We start from the raw sequence: 11,703 nt of genomic DNA, 5'->3' as shown, positions 1-11,703 counted from the left end.
GAGTACCACCCCACATAGCTGGTGCGCCATGGGATGGCCCTGAGTCCTGGAGTGCCACACCAATGCCCCGCCTCTGTGCCGCACGCAGCGGCCGCCAGACCCTGACTCTGCGGCATGCACATGGGCCGTGGAAATCCTGGCAGAAGCCTCGCAAAGCAGCTGTTGGGACCCCCATAGTGTGTGTGCGTACGGGGCTGCAGGAACCCCAGCAGAAGCTGTGTGGAGTGGCTGCTGGCCCAGCCCCCACTGTCCTGCCCCTGCTGTGCTCACTGCCATCTTGTGATGGCATTATGGCGTAAGGGTCAATTTGCATACTACCTCTTTATTATATTGATTATTGACTTAGCTCAGTGGTTGTCAGCTATGGATGATTCCCTCCCCATCCCCATACCCCCAGGCCAGGAGACATTTGGCAATGTCTGGAGACAGTTTTAGTTGCCACATCTGGGGAGGAAGTGCTACTGGCACCTGGCTGGTGGAGGCCAGAAATGCTGCTAAATATCCTACAATGCACAGGACAGCCCCACTGCAGCAAAGATTTATTTATTTATTTTTAATTTTTTTTCTTTTATTGATTAAGGTGCAGCAAAGATTTATGATGTAGTCCCACCCAAATGTCAATAGTGCTGAGATTGAGCAGCTCTGATCTATTTAATTGTATATCACATGGCCCCATTTCCAAAGAATTATGTGGGGAAATACTCAGAGATATTTTTAAAGTTTTAAAGCTGAGTGTACAATATAACCCTAGTCATGTTTGTATGCACATACATATGTATTGAAGAAGACTGAAAGAAAATAATATGGTAGGGACTGTGGGGAGGAATAAAGTTTCCTGTACTCTCCTAGGTTCTTCCAACTGGTCTAATAATTAAATTGACATGACACAAATTAACAAGAGAAAATAACTACATGTAATTACTTATGTAAAAATGGGAACCCTACATACACAAAAGAGTTAGAGACCAGAGACCCTATATGAAGGAGAGGTTCAGAGACAGGGTGACTGAGGTAATAAGACATTCTGAACTAGGGATGAGGTAAAGTGTCTTGTAGGCGTCAAAGAGTTAAGGCAAAATAAGAAGAGCAGACATTTAGTGAATAGAAGTTTGTCCTGCCATATAGGTGGGTCATAAAGTTACTACTGGTGATAACTCTTATTATGGGCAAGGCCCCTAACTTAAACTCTTTAAGAGAGAGGTAAAAGTTTCTCTTAAGCCTGCAGGGTCTTGATTGCCTTCAGTTCAAAATACTTCATATGCCAAAGTGGCACATCTTGGGGAGGCCTATTCTGAACCCATGCAGACTATTATTTATTTACCAAACATATATCTTCTAACTGGTCACACAGCTGGACTACATTTCCTAGGCTTCTTAGCAGTTAGGTGGGCTAAAGTGTGTGCCTCTGGGAGTGAGGCCACCAGCTGGGAGAAGACAGCTGAGAGACTTTTTCACCAAGCCCTACTATTCTATTTGTTATCACACATATGAGTTATTTATAGATGTGGATATTGATACTGATATATTTAATAAAAGCACCTGTGTCCATTGGGTGCTTAGTTCTATGCTTTCCAGGCTCCTGAGACCTTATTTCCAGACATACCTATATGTAAAATGGGTATAATCATGGCCCTACCTCATATAGTTGTGGGAAATAAAGGAGATCATATTAGTAAGGAACTCACCATCTGGGACTCAATAAATGGTAGCTGATGTGGATGTTGTTGCTGGTGATATTATCATTATTATCTCCACTTTTTACCTTGGGGAGCCTGAGCCATCACTGGAATCACCAGAAATCACCTTTAGGGTGAGGGCATTCTGAGATTTTGCAGTACAAAAAGGGATGGATCTCTCTGGTGTAAAATTTTGCCTTTTTGTTTTAGGCGTATAGAGGAGCCCTGACTTGACTGCATCCATTCTAGAGGATGGAAGGAAATAGTTGATTTCCATTCTGCTATTATACTGTACTAGAGGCCCGGTGCATGAAATTCGTGTACTCAGGGGGTGTCCCTCAACTTGGTCTGTGCTCTCTTGCAGTCCAGGAGCCCTTGGGGAGTGGGCCTAAGCTGGCAATCAGACATCCTTAGTGCTGCCGTGGAGGTGGGAGAGTTCCTGACACCACCGCTGTGACTCGCCAGCTGTGAGCCCAGCTCCGGGCTTCTGGGAAAGGAGAGAGATAGAGAGTCAGAAACATCGATGAGAGAGAAACATCAATCAGCTGCCTCCCGCACATCTCCCACGGGAGATGTGCCCGCAACTCAGGTACATGCCCTTGACCAGAATCGAACCTGGGACCTCCCAGTCCGCAGGCTGATGCTCCATCCACCGAGCCAAACCGGTTTTGGCTTATTTGTTTACTTACTGGTGAGGGATGGTGTCAGGTGGCCTTGAGCAGTAAGCAAATAGAACGCAGCCCAATGTAGAAGAAGCAACAGGAAATTAACAAAATAACTTTCCTATGAAGTTGTACAGTACATCATTTAATTAGAGAAAAATTGAGTTTAAATGAACATGTTTTAAAATTGTAAATATTCCCTAAGACTGAAGATTCCTCATACCTTAGATGTGAATCCAGATGGTTTTCTAAATTTCTACATTTACATTGATATTAGAAATATCAACCATCCTGAGTTGGCAAGTTGAGTGGAAGAAGGGCAGACAAAAAAGTACAACGTATATCGAGTTCGAAAAGGCTGGGGCAGTCAGTGCCCAGCCAGGGGACAACAGGAGGGATAGGGGAGCAGCTGAGAAGACCTGCAAGGAAGAGCTGCCCAGACCTTGGAGATAAATATTAAAGCACCTCCAAGATAATCATCTTTGCCTTCTTCTACATTTTCCTATGTTCAACTTGGGAATGGAAGAGGAGAAGATATGATTTTTTTGCTGTCAGATTTTTAAGGAGCTAATCGTCCCCTGGGGTCTTTGTGACTTTTCAATTGGCTTTTCCAGTCACCTGCAGGAGACAGGTGGCGGTCTCCCTGCTCTCTGATCCCTGGGTCTTCTCCTGAGGCCCTTTCTGAGCATCTAGAACAGTGATGGCGAACCTTTTGAGCTCGGCGTGTCAGCATTTTGAAAAACCCTAACTTTGGTGCCATGTCACATATAGAAATTTTTTGATATTTGCAACCATAGTAAAACAAAGACTTATATTTTTGATATTTATTTTATATATTTTAATTCCATTTAACAAAGAAAAATCAACCAAAAAAATGAGTTCACGTGTCACCTCTGACACGCGTGTCATAGGTTCGCCATCACTGGTCTAGGGTGAGGGCCCTAGATTCCCTCTCACACTTTCCTGGTTGTCGTATGGCATCCTGATCTTTCCTTGTGTTTCCTTTAGTGAGGAAACTGAGTCTTACAGATATTCAGTCATGTGTCGCAGGTCGTACACTGAGTACACGGCAAATCTAGATTTAGAGTTGAACCCTGCTCTATCCAAATTCAAGCTCTGTCCACTCCACCACATTACCATCCATAGAACATGTTTCCAGATCGTATGATTCCGGATTGTATGATTCCTGATCTGGGCTATAAGGAACAAGTGCCAAAGCCTCAGCCAGGGTGTGTTTTAGGGCTCCCTTTCAGAGTCAGTATCCAGTTCAGCCGTGGCTTAGAGGATGGGGAACATGGCTATATCCTATTGTGGGTCTTACAGAGTCACCGGCTACAAGTGAGCAGGATGCAGGCAAAATAGAACACAGCTGCATCCCAGGGGGGCCCAGGATTCAAAGCTGGCTGAAAACAGATCCTGCCTTTAAACACAGATCATTTCATGCTGTCCTTTTGTGAAGCAGAGCAATTGGCAAATGATGTTTCTTTGGTTTGTACTGAGGCTTTCATTCCGCAAGTCTGGGTTATGTCCACTCTAATGCTTGTTGTCTTTCACAGGACTCACTACTTTTGGACTGTGGCCGAGTTACCCACATACACGAATCTAGATCAGAATTCACAGGGGGGCATCAGTTTGTTGTGGAACTCACAACAAACACCAAAGAATGTAGCTAATCTGACAGTGCGTACTTCTTTTTGCAGATGAAATTTTTAAATAAAATCATGTGCAGAGCTCAAAATTATTTATTAGCCCATCATTTTTATTAGCTGACAATGATCTCTTTTACTCCTCCCACACTTCCCATTTGGCTAGTAATAATGAATTTTGTAGCCTCTTGGAAAAAATAATGTTGCTCTGGGCTAGGATTTTCTTATCATTTTTCTCAAGGAAGCTCTTTCTGACCTCCCTATTAAGGTTGAACGTCCCAATTGACAGTCTCATTGCACCATCCACCTTCCCTTCCTAGGTCCTGCCACAGTTGCAATTTTACTTCAGATTATGTGAACATATAATGTATGTTTTTCTCCTCAGTTAGGCCATGGCTATAGTGAGAGTAAATTAAAATATCTTGATTAAGTAATTAAAAATGTTTTGAGGAATCTTGGGAGACTTCATGTCCTATCTCCTCCCTTCCAGGACTCTGTCTGTAATAATAGCTTTCTGTCTTTCCTGCGTCATCAATATCTCCCTTTTGACTTAATCATTCCTACTGGTTCACACACATGTTCCAGCCATTGCCTTATTTTCTTGCTCCCTTTCTTAGCAAAACCTTTTGGAAGAGTAATCCACACTTGCCTGAATGTCCTCACCTCTCACTCTCTGAAGCCCACTCCAATAAGCCTTAGGTCCCCATCATTCTGCTGAAACTGCTCTTGTCAAGAACACAAATGATGGCATGTGGCAAGATGGGACACTTGCAGTAAAGGCCTCCATTTTTCTAGAAACATGTTCTTATCTAAGCTTTCATGAACTCACACATTTCTGGTTTTCCTTCTTCCTCTTCAGATGAAACTTCTCAGTCTTCTTTGCTACTACCTAAATTTATTTTGTCATAACTATTTTTTATTGTCAGTTTCACCCTGTGGATTCGATGCTCCAGGTGGGCAGAAAGTTTATCTTGATCACTATTATAACCTCAATTCACAGAACATATCAGATGCTCAAGTTTTCATTAAATGAATGAATATTTCCTCCATTTGAACTTACATAATTTTGAACCTAACAATCTTTAAAATTCTGGTTTGTATAAAAAATATCCTGTCCGGCCAGCATGGCTCAGTGGCTGAGCATTGACCTGTGAACTAGGAAGTCATGGTTCGATTCCTGGTCAGGGCACATGCCCAGGTTGCGGGCTGATCCCCAGTGTGGGGCTGTGCAGAAGGCAGCCAGTCAATGATTCTCTCTCATCATTGATGTTTCTATCTCTGTCTCCCTCTCCCTTCCTCTCTGAAACCAATAAAAATATTTTTAAAAAATATCATGACATAAATATTATTCTGAGTTTTATTCTTTTACCTAATATATTAGCTACCTCTCGTGAAAATGAATAGAGGAAAACCACATTCAAAATGGAGTCAGGAAGCCATGAAGGGAGGGCTTTCATGCATATACCACTTGTTGCAGCTTACTTTATATGCCTTAGCTGGAAGAAGCTTACTTTCCGTACCTCAGCAGGATGAAGGAAGATTTTCTAGTTGCCCAGCAATAAATATCTCAACCAATGAAAAGCCGCCAAAACTAGAACTCTCCCTTTCAATGAACTTTAAAAAAATGTTTTTATTGATTTTAGAGAGAGAAGGGAGAGGAATAGAGATATAGGAACATTGATGAGAGAGAACCATCCATCGGCTGCCTCCTGCATGCCCCCCACTGAGGATTGAGCCAGAAACCCAACCTGGGCATGTGCCTGGACTGGGAAGCAAACCTGTGACCTCTTGGTTCATGGATTGACGCTCCACCACTTAGCCAAACTGGCTGGGCCCTTTCAATGAACTTTCGTTCAGAATTGCGCCCCCCCTCTCCCCCGCTCCAATTTCTTCCCTTCTCCTATAAAAGCACACTCCTCTCCTTTGTTCTCTGGACTTGCCTGTGGTTTGCTATAGTTTGCAATTCCTCTGCTATTTCAGAGTAAACTCGATTTTCCTGGCTAAACTGCTTACATTTTTATTTTAAAGGTTGACACCCTCTTACTTTTGATGAATACTCTTTCTAAATTTTCATCCATTTTGTAATAAAAATATTTATTCTGACAATCATTCTTCCTTCATGTTGACCTCAATTCATTGATCAGCATTCTTTGAGCATGTTTGTTTTCAGCCAGCTGGGTAATCCTTGATTGTGTTGACACCCAGCACACACTTCTGTATGTTGTCCACAAGGAAATAACACCTTCTATTGTGGAAAAGGTCATCATTTGTTTAGCACACACAAGGTTCTAGGTTGATTCAGCTGTTCAGCTGGGGCAGACACTTGTTAACAGGATGATTTTCCAAATGCACCATGGGCAAAAGCCACTTAAACCCAAGAAAGAGGGGCAGATGTGACAACTATGCAACCTCTGCACATTTTAATGCCCAGAAACTGATTCTCTCCTCTCCTCTGAATGGCTATCCCTCTTCTTCAACTCTTCCTGAAGTCCAGAGAGGATGTTGAGCATGTCCCTGTTCTCCCATCTAGAAATTTTATCCAAGAAAGCAATGAAGTTGGAGGTGGCAGGGGAAAGGAAGTTGGGGGTGGGAACTCTGTGTCTTAATATATGCGGGTTCCCTACAATCAACCCTTTCTTTTAAAAATGCTCAGAGATCCTAATTGTTAATTCTACCATATATTGTTGATGTACTCTACACATCACTGAATATTTCTCCCAATGGGTTAATGAGATAGAGGTAGGCAGGGTCAGCATTATCGAAATTTTGCAGGAATGGTGTAGTAACTTAGCCATGGTTATAAGACTTGTAGATAATTAGAACTAGAACTGTTGACTGGAGCCACAATGCCTCTTTGTCAATTTCCCTTCTCACCTACCAGTATCAGCATGTAGTTAAAAGTGTGACAAAGTGACTGTTGCTCTTTTCTTGGGGGCAAGTGACCTAACTCCTTTGAGCCTGTTTGTTCATGCTTCAGAGACAGATAAGAATACTCATGGCACATGTTAACTTTGTGGTTTAAGGTAAAGTCCTACCTCCAGACTTATACTTTCATTGTTATTGTCACGATCTATCAAATCAATGCCTCCCTTTCTCACTCCCTTTATTCAAGATGGAGGCTCCCGCTTCAATCCAGTTTCTTGGTGCCTCTTCGCATCACTCAAGGGTCCGTGATTATATCTACAAAGACCTGTAGGGTCCTGAGATATAAGATGACAGGCATGAAATCCTTGACTCATGTTAAAGAAACAGGTGGTGTTCATTTCTAGCTCGCCTGGGGACATCCTAAGGACCAGTTGGACTCTTCTCCCTGTTCTGCCCTGTGTCCTCAATCCCTCACTAATGTTTGTTGAGTGAATCAATAACTACAAAGAGCAGACAGACTTGGAATCAAACCTCACCTTGGGCCCTGATTAACTGAGCCTCAGTTTCCAAATCTGCAATCTGAAAACAATAGACTCTTTTGAAAATTTTTTATTTTAATTTTTGTTGAATTTATTGGGGTGACATCCTATATAATAAAACCCTAATATGAAAATCGACTGAAGGGCAGAACGACCGGTGGAACATCCAGTCGCTATGACATGCACTGACCACCAGGGGGAAGACACTCAACGCAGGAGCTGCCCCTAGCCTGCAGGCCCCAGGCCAGCCAAGGCGGGTGCCAGCAGGGGCCCCGATCACCCCAATTGCCCCACCCTCCGGTTGCCCCACAGATGGCCCTGATCACCAGGCAGGCCTAGGGATCCTACCCTATATATTGGGAACAGTCTCTTAGATTTAAAAATTAAAACCTGGCAAGGCTATTCTAACCCTGAAACAACAGGATGATGCAGCAATGCCATGCATGGACTCTGGCTTGCACATTTTGTGGTCAGCCCTGATTCTGACACTTATAACTGTGTGGCAAAGCCAATTACTTAACTTCTCTCTGCTTCAGTGTTTCCACCCATAAGATGGAGAAAATGGTACTACTGCCGCAGAAGGATCATGTTATGCACTACTTTTTATAATCAGGGCAAAAAAATGCAGCTGCCCATACAATAGCAAGATGCCTTTCACCTGTGTGAAAAGTATAGTCACTGGTGCATGCAGCATCCCAGATTGTGAGAGGGATATCCAACTGGCAGTTTAGGCCTGACATCCCCTGAGGGGTCCCGGATTGTGTGAGGGTGCAGGCTGGGCTGAGGGCCTCCCCCCTTTCCCCCCTGTGCATGAATTTAATGCACTGGGCCTCTAGTTGGTTAATAAAATTACATAGGTGGCAAGAGACTATTTGCAGGGTTGGTAGGAGGATTTAAATAATAGCTATTCAATATTTTTCTCTTTCCCACATTCAATTTACCCTTATCTCCCCCTTTAATAATGGTATCTGCTTTAGATTTTGTTGTTTCTTTTCAATTTTTGCTCCTTATCAAAGGAAGGAGGCAACTAGAAGGTAGATTGTTCTGCCCTCTTTCTATCATTTGATCTGCCCCAAACAAGCCTTTGTCCCTCCTTTGTCTAGTCATGAATTTAAAAGTATCCTTTGTGCTTTGTGGGTCACAAATAAATGCACCGCACACACAAGGATAAAATATTAGCAAATCAGTCCACATACATAATGTCCTTTTTTAAAAAAGGCAATAAAAAACATAATTCTAGTTCTAGAAACTGTTACATTTCTTTTGATTTTTAAAAATGCAATTGAATTTGAGGTAAAGAATCAACATCCTTTAAGAGAATTATATTGAAGTCACTTTCTATCACCAAACAGGTCATATTTTGGGGAGCAACTTCCCAATCTGTTAAATGAATAATGATTGCTTTAGAATAATCATGATTACATCCTCAAAAGGCAATTTTATCTTGGTTAATTTTTTCTTTGTACTGTCAAATGACTATTTTTGAAGCAATTATAAGGCCCAGTATTATTTTTCACCACTGAACAGCACACCCATTGCCCTTCCCAGTTCCCTGTGTTTCTCTGCCACACAAGCACTTGAAAACGGTGGTTTTGTGATTTAAACTTATCAAGCAAAAGGTCATTTAGGAAGCTTATTTGATAATTCAGCTTTGCCTGTGTGTCTTTGTACCACAGCAAAGGGCCAGGGAAAAATATGTGGGTGTGTGGCTGTGGAGGTAGGATTAATCCTCTCTCTGCATTTGGTTTCTGCTTTGTTAAGGAGTTTTGTGTGGGTGGTGGGAGCAGATTGGCCATCTGAGAAAGCCAGGCTCCTTTTCCTCCCCAGCAGCTGTGCACAGGCTTTCTTTGCCTCCCCTGTACTAGTATATGGCTGCATTTGTGTCTGTCTTTAGGGCCAGGTCCTTTGGGGATGCAATGTGTCTCCCCACCTTTTCCTGATGCCTGTCGTACTGCGTCTTACCTTTCTGCGGGGACACTAAAGCCAGGTTTCCTCCTTGGAGAAGTTAATTAGCACATACTGATAAGAAAGAAAAAGGTGCCAGTGAGTAGCACTTTATCTGCCTCAGTTAAATACACACAGCTGACAGGTGTGACCTGGCGATTCGGCTAAGAGCATGGGCTTTGAAGTGAAGTGGACTGAGTTCAAATCCTGCCAGAAGCTTCCAGGGACTCCAGACCAGTGACTTGAATCTCTCTGAGCAGCCTTCCTCTCCTGTAGAATGGGAGCAGAATGATAGCTTTCTTGAAAGGATTGTTATGAAGAGGCAATGAGTTGATGCACCTAAAGAGTGTGGTGCAAAGCCTCGCTTTCAGTAAGTGCTCCATATACAGGAACTAGTTATGGAGCAGCCAGAGTGGCCCTGGGAGGACCAAGGGTGGGTGCATCTGGCCTTATCTTCAATTCCTACGCTTGGCTTCTTCAGAAGGCTTTCTTGATTGATTCATTTTAGTTTGGTATGTGGGTACGTGCTTGTGTGGCCCAAGAACACCTTCCAAGTGGACATTGATCTACAACCTTTCACTATATATATATATATAAATTTCATATATTCACATCTCTCACCTTTTGGTAGCATTCAATGCTGTTTTTCTTGGTTGTCTAATTGCATTAAGGTTTTATCACAAGGAAAAGGGCTTTACTCCTGGAGTGGAGTTCTAAACCCAGCATTAATTTACGTTCTCTTTAGGGGAGCTTTGTCTCCCCCAAACCATCTTTGTCAGAAGCCACCGGCTGCACAGACGGTTGTCCCACCCCCACTCTGTCCTTGGCTCTGACCACACAGCAGTTGTCTCCCTCGCAGCTCCCACATCTTACTCATAATCACTGACTGTTCTCAATCTGTCTTTTTTCTGATTTCCTTTTTCTTATTCCTCCACCTCCTCAATTTCTTTTTCCCCCTCTTGGCTTCCATTTCCTTCTCTGAGTCCCACTAGCCTAGCTTGGCAGGTTTTCTTTTTTTATGCCATTCCCCGTGTTGACCAGGCTTCCCAGCCCTTTCTGCTTTTCCTGAGGCCAAAGCTGAGTGATGTTGTGTGTCTACTGGTTCCTAGGAGCAGTGGTCTGTGCTGTCTGTGAACATCTCCTCAGTGTAGCCAGTGGGCAAAGCCCTAGTGGCCCCAGGCGCTTATTTCATTCAGCTCAACTGATTCAGAGGCACAGTGAGTGACCCCCCTGTGTAGTAAACTAATGAATTAGTTGGTTCAAGGGGGCCCCAGAGCCTGAGTCCACCACTGGCCTGCCAGATGGCAAGGAGTTCCCACTCTTGGTGCCGCTCAGGTTACGTTTGTGTCTCTGAATGTGACTGCCAACCACTTGATATAGTTCACTGGGGATGCACATGAAATGGGAGGCTCCTGACCTCCTGAACCAGATCCTCTGGAGGTGGGGCCTGGCGCTCTGGGTGATTCTGATGGCTGCTAATGTTGGACTTGGGGAAGGCACTGTGTTAGTTTCCTCTTGCTGCTGTAACAAATTACTGCAAACCTGGTGCTTTAAAACAATGCAGATTTATTTGGAGCTTAGAAGTTTAAAATTCGTTTCACTGAGATAAAGTCAAGGAGTTGGCAAGGCTGTATTCCTTCTAGAGGCTCCAAGAAATCTGTTTCCTTGCCCTTTTCAGCTTTGTACGACCTGTATTTCTTGGTTTGTGGTTCCTTCCTCCATCTTCAGAGTGTACCACTCCAGTGTCTTCTTCCCATATCACACTGCCTTTTCTCTCATTGCTGACTTCAAAAAGGGACATTATATGGGTATTCTAATTTAACATCAGCCCTTAAAAGCAAAGAGCAATACTAACAGTGGGATAACATACCACCACTCTATGGTTGAGAACTTTGACTATGGCTAACCCTGGGTGTCAATCAAGCTATTAATAGAAAGAAAAAAAAATAAACTCAACAACGGGCAAGAAGCTATAGGCTATGAATAGACCGCTGTGATAAGAGAATAATGACCAACCAGATAAAGACACCACAAAATAAAAACAGAACTATAGGCCAATATCCTTGATGAACATACATGCTAAAATCCTCAACAAAATTCTAGCAAATTGGATTCAACATTACATTAGAAAGTTCATACACCATGACCAAGTGGGATTTATTCTGGGGATGCAAGGCTGGTACAATATCCACAAATCAATTAACTGATACATCACATACACAAATTGAGAGACAAAAATCATATAATCATATCAATTGATGCAGAAAAGACATTTGACAAAATCTAACACTTTCCACATAAAAACTCTCAGCAAAGTGGGACTAGAGGTATCAGACCTCAACATAATAAAGGTCTTATATGACAAACATTC

The sequence above is a fragment of the Myotis davidii genome, unplaced genomic scaffold (genome assembly GCF_000327345.1).
Source record: "Myotis davidii unplaced genomic scaffold, ASM32734v1 scaffold216, whole genome shotgun sequence".
Lineage (NCBI taxonomy): Eukaryota > Metazoa > Chordata > Mammalia > Chiroptera > Vespertilionidae > Myotis > Myotis davidii.
Note: the sequence above shows the minus strand (reverse complement) of the source record.